A 12,010-nucleotide genomic window follows, 5' to 3' on the forward strand; every position below is an offset into this window, starting at 1 on the left:
CTGGAGAACGCAATCTAGCATACATGCATGCATTGGCCCTTAAGCGCCAAAGCACGAAGACCCCATCACTACCAATACACAATAATGAACATAGGTGGCATCTCTGGGGTAGTTCCTCTGTTACCATTACAGTATCTGCCCAGCAAGTCACGTGTATGCAATGTTCAAACATCACATTACTGACAAGAAAGACTTCATTTGTTCAGTATTTCCACTACTAAAAACATTACACAATATTTTAGTTGATTTAAAATATGATATTCACAATCCTAAGAAAAAGAAAATCGGTTTCATGTCTTAACAACGACACCCTAAATAAAGACATACTTTTTAAACGACTCCTGAATAACGATTTTTATTTGTTTTATTTATTTGTTGGGGTTCCCCATGCAAGCCCCCCGTTTCTACTGCTTTTTTTACCACTCCCAACTACCCCAACCCCATATATACTTTTTCTAAACAATCCAACTTTTTGTCGTTATTTAAGTGTCGTAAAAAAAGTGTTGTTATTTTTTTTGTTATGAACACTGCATACCATACAAATCTCATGAGAGCTAGAAAAATGAATACATTATCAAGTAACAGCCAGTGCTGCGTTCCAGGCAGAGGGCCTGCCCTGCAGAGCCCCAGCGAGAGAACGCTGCCCAGCAGAGCCCCAGCGAGACAACGCTGCCCAGCAGAGCCCCTGCGTGGCAACTCCGGCTGTGTGTGCTGTAATGGCATGGGTGCCCCCAGGCCATGGTGCATCCGTGTGTTCACAGCCAAACGGGGAGATTCCTGTTATTGGCTTGTCGGCTGGGTGCCACCCAGCCCGGGCCTACTAAAGCAAACTGACACGACACTAGTGCACACAAGTGCGTGTAGGGGCTGACAAGCACGTCCAGGCCTGCAGAAGCCATGGATGACGCAGGTTAGTGGGGTGCGTGTTTCTGTGCGAGTATGTTTCTGTTGGAGCTTGTGACAGGAGTGGGGGGCGGGTTCTGAAGTGACCGGCAGGGAGCAACGGGGGAGGGAGGCTGGGGGCATGAACCCCTCCACCCCCATGAAACAATGAGTAGAGTAGGGGTACAAAAAAAATGTAAATTCCCAAATATTAAGGGTCGCACCAAAATCGGCCGGGGAAAAAAAATGGCGCGACTATCAATATCCAAGAATTTCACAAAGCACCCTAATATGCCGTTTGGCGTCACCCAGCTTGCCATATATTGATTGGAATTTTATCAAATTATATCTGCAGCACTTTCATTCGGTTCATCTACAGGGATTCTCCCTGGAAGCGGGTCCATTATTGAATCAGCGGGTTTGTGCCAGTGCAGAAGCAATGCATGTCCCATGTATCCTCATGTGTCTTGAGCTGCAACTCTTCCTCCATTTTGTCAACAACTGGCATTCCCTTCACAAATAAATGAATCCTTATGTCCTGCCTAGGCAGTACTCCAAAGAAAAAAAAACAGCCACAGAGTTCAACTACATCATAGGTTACTCTGCCTTCATATTGCCACTCACACAGCTTTGCAAATGACTACATTCAGAATCATAACTAATAATGCTAAAATGATTTAATTCCAGGAAAGGTTCTCTTTCCAGAAGGATCCCAATAACCAGGGCCTATTACCCTGGTTGACAACCTGTCTAGGTCCCGTCTGGAGGCCGCCTTGCTTAACCTTTTTTGATAGAGATGGGGGTAGCTTTTCGAGGAGGGTCATGACAAGGACAGATTGCTTTCCATCATACGGTGGAATGCATGCTCTTCAGATATGACCGCATTTACATGCAGTAAAACCCATGTATGCCAGAACGAAGGCCTTCGCGGATATTAAAAAGCTGCCCTTAATAGCCAGGCGAGGCCTTCTTCAACCAACTCACAGAAGTGATTCTACTTTCAAGACAAAGAAAAATGGAAACTAAACCCGACCAAAGACCGTGTCCACATAGGACTCCTCGGAAGCCCTATATAAAAAAATAAATCTTTACAATGGCCTAGTCACTTCTATTTACTGGGTGCAGCGAAAATATCAAAGGCATGAAGTTGGAGAAAATTGAATAAAATAATGCAGAAAGGCTGATTAGTCATGCACAGGCAGACCCAGCCAACCTTTCACAGCACACAATGCCTGCACAAAGGCAGCGTTCAATGCACAGGGGAGCTACATGGGCAGCCATGTGAACCGCCTTTCATTCCAGGCTCTTTCATCTGGGGCCTTCCGCCGATGAGAGATTTCAGTGTTTTCAGTGCTTTGGCAGAGCCCTACAACCTTGAGCAATTAGAGGTGGGCGGTCTCATACATAGCATTGTTATGCACTGTGGTCTGTTCAGGGGATGGAATGGTGGGTGAAGGAAATATATGGGAGAGTTTCCTCAAGCTGCGTGAAATAATGACTATAGTTTTAAATCCAAGGAGGATTTCTTTAGGCTCACAATACTAAAGCAACTTCCATTTGGGAAAGGGGGGGTACCCGTACTGTGGCATTCTTGTAAATACTTCTGGAACCATTGTGGGTTCTAACCCTACAAGGTTAGAGCTAGGGCTAGTTGCAGTGACCACCCAGAAATAAAAGACTGGAAACTGGTGGAGTCTTACCACATGTCCAAGAAAATGCTTACCATCGTTTCCACACCCGTTGGTCTGCCGTTGCGGAAGCCGAGTGGTTGTGGGGCTGGGCAAATCAGGCGATCCCTGGCCCGATCAGCCCCACTCCTGCCAAGTGGGACTCACCAGTCTGGGTCAGCCAGGGCTGCCGTATCACCCCCTGCACACTGGGGAGCCGGCCAAGGTATAGCCGGGCAGGGGGCAGCTTAGACTGGCACTGGCTTTCTTGGTGGCCATTTTTCCACTCCCTCCCAGATGCAAATAATGCCTACGTTAAGGGGTAGGCAGGCGCAGTGACACAGTCCCCGCTAAGGCACGATTAGCTTCAGATATTTCAAAATTGCACCGGAAGGAACTGGAAGTTAGGTTAACTTGCTCAATCTGACGTCGGGCTATTATACAGCCTTTTCACTTTTCACACATGAGACGTGTGTCCGCCATCTTGGAATGGTGTGTGCCATTACTTTAATAATGTACTGTGGAAAAGAGGAGCTGGCGCCTCAAATGTAGATTGGGGGACACAGGAGCTTCAGTTTTCTTTAAAAAGATATTTAAAAAATACAATTTTCCAATTTTCTTTTAAATATATGGATCGCGAGAGATTGCAACCCCCAAATGACGTCCTTGCTTAACATGCGTCTAAGAATTTACTTATTTACTATTTGAGTTTGTAAGTTTCTCATGGCTGCGCGTTAGAAGGCCATAATTTTGCAGTAAAAATAAAAGCTGAATCCCAAACTACTGAATTTTGAATGACCCATTTCACGGCATATATATGGGGGCGGGGGTGGTTGGGTAAAGTTAATAAAAAAGTTGGGGTGTGGGGTCTCCCCCTGCATTTATATGTGGGGAAATGGGATGAGCACTCCCCTCCCCCTGTATTTAGGAATTCAGTATTTTATTTTTGAATATATCAGAACCAGCAGTTCCTGGTTTCCCCCACTTTGGATTCTGGGACCTGTAGTTTCTCTCCCATTCTCGTTGGTAGCACAGGGCTAGGGTGTGTTCACAGTATCAGTGGGCCCAAAGGCAACTTCATGAAAGGCAAGAGTGTTTTTAGTAGTCTTCTGAACAGAAGAGAATAGTCCAAACACCACAAGGTGCCAAAGTTATTCCATAAGGAAGCGTTTACCTCCTTCAATTGGCAATCCATTTCTATTCTCTTAACCAGAGTACAGGAAAAGTGACTGACTTGGTGGGGCGGTTTTTGATGATCGTCTGACTGATTTACCCCGGCAGATCCCGGTCGCACCGAATAAGCACAATGCATGAAGCAGGAGGTTTTAAGGGATACCCTCATCCGGCATTGGAGTGCTAGTGCAATATGGTCTCAGGACCTCAGATCCAGGATCAGCCTGGCAGCTTGGCTTTGAGTTATTTGAAACTGGTGAGTCGTTTTGTGAGACCTAAATAGAATCTGTTGCAATAGTCCACGAGGGAGAGGATCAAAGAAGTTGTTGAAAACAGCTTTTTGCAGCAAGGTAAATGCACACTCTTCCAACAAATGGAGATGCCATTGCTTGATGTCCTGGAGGAAAGGAGGCCAGGCCATCAAACCAGAATATCAACTACTGGCCCAAATAATATAACAGCCCTCAATTAATATGGTTTGATCCGCACATTAAAAAGGCCTAAATAAATACATATTTTCTTGCCAGCCAACACTACGTGTAAAACACAAAAGAGAAATTATAGCGCTTAATGTGATGCCAGAATCCAGTTAGTGGACAGCTAAAACAATGGGCCCACATCCTACCAGGAGAGGGAATGGAGCTGGGACCGATCCCAGAGAGGGAATGAAAGCAAGGAAAGGGGAAGGGCAATGAGGGGGGCAAGCGGGTGAAGATGCAGTCAAGAATCACAGAAGCAGTCTCACGCAAGGATGCTCATTAAGGCCTCTTGGCTTCTAACAATATTGAACACGGTCAATAGGATGTTTAATGGCTTAAGCAGGTGAGGTGGCTACAGGAGGCGGCAAGGGGAGGAAAGAGCAGAGTGAATTGGTTGGTTTAACCTACTCAGCCGAATAGTACCACAGATGTGTTCACCTTCTCATACAGTGACACTCTTTGAAGTCCCCACGGGACCTGGTCCATCACACGCTACGACCTTTCCAATTGCCAGAAATTGGATCAAAGTCTTACTCTTGGATTTCTAGTGCCTCTTGCCTACTAGATCCAGAGTCTTACAGGGCCAGACTGCACTCCAACTGGAGGTCCTGTGATGAGGATGAGCAAGGCAGGGAGGGGGCGAATGATTTGCAGATCCAAATTAGTCCCAAAATGATTTCACGCACATTCTTTGACTTTTGAACAGCACGCGTGTGAGGGACCCTGATCACGTTTCCAACAGTTGCTGCTAGCAGATGGTCCCGGAGTCTGACGCGGATTGGGGGGTACTCATTAAAGCCTAAAGCAGATCAGCTTGTCGCTGCAAAGGTCCACGCTGATCCTGTCGGAGGCAAGATGTGCAGAGTTACATTACGTTCACTGCTGGGTTCACCAACACCCCTCTCTCCAGTTGCATGGTTCTTTCCAAAGGAGTCTTCCTCCTTTGAAATTACCATTTTCCTGATTTTGGAGACCTTAACTGAAGCCAGTGACCCCTGAGAGGCAGGAGCCAGAGAAGGGCCAGATATAGTTTTCTATCAATGTCTCTTAATGGCCTCCAAGTCCCATATTTCCATTTCTTATTTAAAGTATGAAGCAAACCTACCACTCTGTTTTTTATTGCCTCTCGTGTTGGCAATCCATTTAGCCGACCATTCCGCCAAAACAATCCACGTACTATTTTCCCTTAAGCCTGGGTTTAGCCATAGAGCACCTGATCTGTAAAATGATGCGGTCATCGACATAATCAGTTTGCGGATAATCAGTCTGGTTTTTGCACAGAAAAGCAGGTTAAGTGTTTGATGGGGATTGCTACAGGCTTCTGGCCACAAGATCAATCAGTAGTTCCCCTCACAAACGTCCTTCCAGGGCCATTTGGAGAGATTTAGCAGGGGACGCCTATTGCCCTGAGGCCTCTTGTAGCACTAGGCTTTTTTTATTCCACCCCCCCCCCCCTCACATTTAGGAGGCCAACCCCACAATCACCGTTGGAAGACAATCTCTGTATTGGACAGCATTGATCTGCTTCCGCCCCAGCTCTAGCAAATAGAGAGTGCCTGATTGGTTAGATGGCGACAAACAGAGCACAGCCCCGTTTCGGGCTTCTCTATCAGGGCTACCAAAGTAAAAAGACCATTCGCGTCGGTGCAGGACTTGGATTCTGTCTAAGGTCGTACCAAAGCCCATTTCATGCATGGTCCTGAATTTAAAGTTTCTCATGAACCTTCCCAAATGCTTTGCCTGTGTTGACCCAGGACTCGTGATCTCTTTCCATCGATCTGAATCAAAGATGGCACTGGTCAGGTCCTCGGCTGCCCTTCATGAATCCAGTTTGTACATTGCTCATCACTGTGAAACCACTGCTTGCAGACCGTAAGCGAGAATTGTAAGGAGGATCTTAACATTGTACCGGGAGGATAGCTCAGCGGCAACGTGCTCGCCTTGGAAACAAGATGACGCAAAGCAACACAGGTTCGATCCCCGGGTCCACGCTTAGAAACCTCTGGGTATTCAACGCGTTATAAATACGCAACTAAGAGACATATTCCTGTAACAGCGCCTCGATGCCCCTGGGCTGTGTGAGCACTTTAAAAATGCAAATAAATAAACATCAACATTAATCAGGGAGACTGGTCGACAGTTTTGCACAGTGACTGGTTTCTCCCAGACTTCAGAATGACGGATTCAATTCACCAGCCAAGAACAATTAAAAACCCTACTGTTGCAAAATCCTAATTAAAATTTCAGCGAGAATCAGGATCAGCTGCTCCCGGAATGCTAGACCATCCAAACCCTGAATGCTATAGACCATCAAGGGTTGTATCATCGCATCAACTCGGGATAGTTCTTTTTCTCTGTCGAGCCGGTCTTCGCCCCAGGGCCCAGTTGGAGCGTGCCCTTGTTGAGGATGGAAGCAGTCGCCAAGATCCATTATTTCGCATAGAGCAGCTTGTAGACTTGTGCAATATGGCTTTGCTATCACTATGATGAACCCTTTCCAGGTCTGTGGTGCTGTAAACATGGTTTGCAACCATGCGCTGTTTAAGTCTACGTCAGCGGGCAATCCCTGCCCTCTCTTTGCCCAGTCACTCTCACACAGCCAGAAGATCCACCTTTCAACCTTTCATTATAGTCTGGTTTTAATTTCACAGCTAGTATTCTCAATTCTGCGACACAGTTTTACTTTCATATTCATCCTTTAATATCTCAAAAAGACTTAAGCTCTATCAAGACATTTTTAGTTTGGGCCATTAGGTGGTGCTATAGCGCCATTAGAGTACAGATCAGGAGAAATGGCATGCGAGGAGGGAACATTTGCAAATGTTTTGGCTATTTGCACCCCGATTAACTGGCCATGGCCATGCTAATCCCCATGCCCATTCCCACCCATTTCCTGTTCCTCCCCCGCAAAATACCTCCTCATGGGAACTCTGAGCTCGCTTTAATAAAGCCCTACTATAAAACTTTGCACTCTAAGTTTCTGCCAGTGTTTTCTCAAAGCTGTCATACTTCATTCTTGTTGTTAACACGCCACTGTACTAATCAAAATATCTTAACAGCTCTGCCTTCAGCCACTCGATGTATAAGCTATGTGTGCCCATCACTGAAGTACTGTTAAAAACAAGCATTGACAAAGCCAACAGTTTTAGCTTGTGTATAAGTATTAGGCATTTGCCAGGCACTGACATTTTATGCCCAGGTACTCGCACAATTGTGCATCTGCTACCATAAATGGCCAGGTAATACCACTATGGCTGTGCACGGGAAGTGCCTTTGCCATGCCTACGCAAAAGCCAGCACTGTTGGCGTTGCCAATGCTCGTTCTTAATATTGGCTGTCTGGCCATGGCCCTTCCCTCCTCAAGTAGGCTTTTCGAGCACGCCATATGTGTAATTTGCCCATGAATCATCCACATTCCAGGCATTAAGCCTCCGATTGATCATTTAGCTTTATATCCAGGTCATGATTCCGGCCATTAAGTCTCTGATTGATCCCTTAGCTTTCTTAACAGGTCATGATTGCGAGCATCAAGTCTCTGATTGATCCCTTAGTTTTATTTCAAGGTTATTCAGGATGAGGGATTCAATCGCTATGGAGATGGTTCACATTGGCATCCAGCAATAGGTAAAGGCCATGTGGAGAGTGTTCCAAAAACAGGGAGATCACCAACTATTGGGTTTAAAGCTAGATCAATGAATGAATGCTAAAACCGGGAGTAATCAAACAGTGACTGACAGGCATGCATTTGTGAAAGTCGCACGAGTAGATGGAGTAGACGCTAGCCATCAGGTCGAGCACTCTCCAGATTCTGTAGGGCCGGCCTGTCTTTGGTTTTCTCCAATTTGCCCTGTATCCTTGTCTAGAAAGGAGTTGCACATAATATTAAAATCCTGCTAGGACTGTGTGAGGATACACCCCCGGAGTCACCTAATTTGAACAGTGGCGGGACATCTAGCCCACTCACCAACATAAAGTTAACAGAACACCCTGTACCTACAGTCATGGACGGTGAAAACATGCCGCACATAATGAAAAAACCCACTCTGCCAGGAGATTCCAAAATAAAATCTACAGAGACTGTCAGAAAACTACTTCTCCCACAATGCACTATGCTGAATCACAAAGAAAAGCTGCCAAATCACTTAGTTCCAAAATGCATAGTGACCTTCACCTACCTTATTACCTCAGCAGAAGAAAGGCATTCAGAACGGACAGAATATCAGGAGGGCGGGTGGAATCCAATAATAACCAGGGAGGTCAGGTGGGAGAGCCCAGAGAGAAAAGCGAGGAAAGGGTGGGGTTGATTCAGGAGAGCACGGAAAGATTGAACACACCTGGGCTTGGGAGGGGAGGGCAGGACAGCATTTTTAACGCGTGCGTGGATTCAGAGAGGCTGTCTGTTCTTTCTTTATCCAGGGAGAAGGCGAGTGCAAGGAGAAATGGAAGGAGGAGGCAGCAGGTTTTAACTGGGCATACTGATTGCCAGAGCCACAGGCATGCAAGAAGTCCATATGCGCGAACTCTCGCTGCAGAAAAACGCAGAGTCCCTCTGACAGGGGCTTTCTTGAAAAGCACCATTTGGCCGGGATAAATGCTGGCTGTTAGACGACACGGGCATTGATTTATGGACTGTTTACTTTAACCCACGGAACCAAGGAAAGAAAAGGTTACCGGAATGGACATTTTTTTTTTTATTGAACTTCAGATAGGAAGTCTGAAGCAACGCTTAGTGAGTGCCTTAGGAGGAAAAAGAAGCCCACAATAAAAGGCAAGGACATTTAAAAGACTTCTGTTTTTTTTTCTTTCTTTACATTAATTTGGCCTTAACCCGTGTCATAGCACCAACCCTGATTTAAGGCCTGGTTCAGGAAAGTGAAAGGAGTGCTTCCTTGAAAAAACGAAAATCGTGCTTGTGTTGAAAACTGCATTTAAAGTTTTTTTTTTTTTTGTTCTGAATAAAAGGATTTGCTGCATCCTCAAATACGCCTCCCGCCTGCTGATTAACAGTGGTGGCAGCGGTGGGATAAAGATAGCGCCTCGCCAACCACAAAACAATGGAAGCGGTAATAAAAACCTTGGCTGAGGGTCAGCAACAGTTACAGCAACTAATCCAGGTGCAGGGACACCAAGCACAAGTAGATCGCCAGGCCCTGCAGCAGGCAATCCAGGTACAGAATGCCGCCCAAGATCAAGGTAGAGAAGCACTACGAATACTGGGGGAAGCCGTAGCGGCAACAAGAACTCAACAGGCAGTTCCACCCACAGTACTTCAGAAATACCAAACGGGGGATGACCCAAGTTTTTTCTTTGTCAATTTTGAACGAATAGCAAGAGCCGCCCAATGGCCACAAGAGAGATGGGCTTTCTTTCTGGCCCCTTTGCTGACTGGGGTAATGCAGGGAGCCTATCAAGCAGCAAATCCCACAGGGGATACCCCATATGTCGAACTGAAAAAAACTATCCTAGAAAGACTGGGAATGGATGAAGAGTCCTATAGGATCAAGTATCGGGAGACCAGGCTCAAACCAGGAGAGAGCCCGAGACAACTATTTTATAGAATTCAGGACCTCGCAGAGAAATGGTTGCAGCCCAGCACCTCCACCATTGGGCAAATCAAAGACAAAATCATCCTTGAACAATTTGTAGAGGCCATGCCCGGACCTATACAGAGGTGGGTCAGACAACACCACCACCTAACACTACCAGAAGCCATAGACGTAGCAACTGCCTTCCAAAAAGCCGGTACCCCAAGGTCCTTCCTGACACCCCAAGTGAAACAAAGTGGAGACGCGGCCACCCTGCGCAATGGGCCTTACAGATCGATATCGGCAGAGCCCAGACCTCGGCCAGAGATCAGAGCGTCCTCAGGTAATGGGGGTCCGAGAACCCCTGGGGGCCCACACAATGCTTTGAGTGTGGTGAATGGGGGCACATAGCAAGATTCTGCTCCCGAAAAGCAAAACCAGAACCGATGGAGATTGGAACCATTCAGTCCCAGGAAATCCGAAGACGGCGACTCCCGTACGTGATAGAAGTAACTGTGGATGGACACCCCGCCCAGGCCCTGATGGACAGCGGAAGTCGTCAAACAGCGATCCAGCCCCATGTAAGCAACCAAGAAGATAACCAGGTGAGCGGAGTAGTTGTGAAATGTGTGCATGGGGATGTCAAAGAGTATCCTACCAGAGACATTACTTTGGGGATAGAGGGGGAGCAGATTCCAATAAAAGCAGCAGTGATACCTACACTACCAGCCCCAGTCCTGATAGGTACCGACTTACCCGGATTTGAAAAATGGCTAAAAGAAGCACCGTATTCCGGATCAGAACTGAAAGGGTGCCCACTTCGGGAACGGTTGTCACGGGCCCAGAAAAGAGAGAATAAGTGGGGATGGAGGGCAGAAGCCCAGGAAATAGCCCTGATAGATTGGAAAGTAGAGGATCATATACCCTCATTCCGCACCAAAATAGAAACAGATGACTCACTAAAACGGGCAAGAGAACAAGCTCATGACCCAACCCAAAATACAGGCTCCACCCCATATTTTAGAGAGAAGCAGGGTCTTTACTACAGGATAACTAGAGGGGTAGACCACACAGAAAAAGAACAACTATTGGTACCTCTGTCCTATCGCAAGAATTTGGTGCAACTAGCACATGACCACAACACAGGGGGGCACCTGGCAGAAAATATGACTCTGAAAAGACTACTCCTGAACTTCTACTGGCCGGGGATATATGCAGAGGTGGCTAAGTATTGTCAGGAATGTTCCATCTGCCAAAAGACCAGTAATCGTATTCCGCCTCGAGCCCCGTTGCAGAGGATGCCCCTTATTAAAGAGCCTTTCCAACGAATCGGGATGGATATTGTCGGCCCCATAGAACCTAGCAGCCGAGGGTATAAGTTTCTCTTGGTGATAGTGGACTATGCCACAAGATACCCAGAAGCGTTTCCCCTATGAGGTATCTCAGCTAAACAAGTCTGCGACGTCTTGCTCCCATATTACGCCCGAGTGGGAATTCCCCAAGAAATAGTGACAGACCAAGGAAGCAATTTCATGTCCCTTGTAATGAAAGAAGTGTGTAAAACATTAGGAATAAAGCATCTGAAAACTTCTGTGTACCACCCACAAACTGATGGACTTGTGGAAAGATACAATCAGACCATAAAACAAATGTTAAGAAGGGCCACAAGTCCCACAGGATTGGGGTGGGACAGAACACTACCATGGGTACTGATAATACTGCGCGACACGCCCCAATCCTCCACAGGATTTTCCCCTTTTGAACTGTTATTTGGAAGGCAACCAAGATCTATTCTGAAAGTGTTAAAGAACATGTGGGAGAATCAAGAAGAGAAAACGTTGTCTGAGTATGTAAATGACTTACAAGAACATTTGGGGCACCTCCGGGAATTTGCACAAGAGAGGTTAGGTCGAGCCCAACTACAACAAGAAAAATATTACGACCAAGGAACCCGATTACGCACCTTTAAAGTGGGAGACAAAGTCCTGGTCCTATTACCAACAACTACCAATAAAATGCTGGCACAGTGGAAGGGTCCTTATCAGGTCACAAAAGTCTTAGGACCGGTGAACTATGAAATAGCCCAGCCCGACAGAAAAGAAAAAAACAAAAATTATCATGTAAACCTGCTCAAATTGTGGAGAGAGGATACCCCACAAATACTGTGTGCAGCCCTCTCAGAATTATCGGTGGCGGAACAGTTGGTGCCCAACGCACCCAGTGGTTTACATGACGTGATGGTCGGGCAACAACTGAGTAAGAATCAACTAGCAGAGTTGTTTGG

At 46.5% G+C, this 12,010-nt stretch overlaps 1 protein-coding gene across 1 annotated transcript in view; it reads right to left on the bottom strand.

The window, feature by feature from the left end:
* Window positions 1-12,010, bottom strand: part of LOC138567510 (LITAF domain-containing protein-like) — a 174,375-nt gene that overhangs the window by 23,663 nt on the left and 138,702 nt on the right. The gene's annotated exons all lie outside the window — the stretch shown is intronic.

The sequence above is a fragment of the Ambystoma mexicanum genome, chromosome 2p (assembly GCF_040938575.1).
Source record: "Ambystoma mexicanum isolate Mex_15411 chromosome 2p, UKY_AmexF1_1, whole genome shotgun sequence".
NCBI lineage: Eukaryota > Metazoa > Chordata > Amphibia > Caudata > Ambystomatidae > Ambystoma > Ambystoma mexicanum.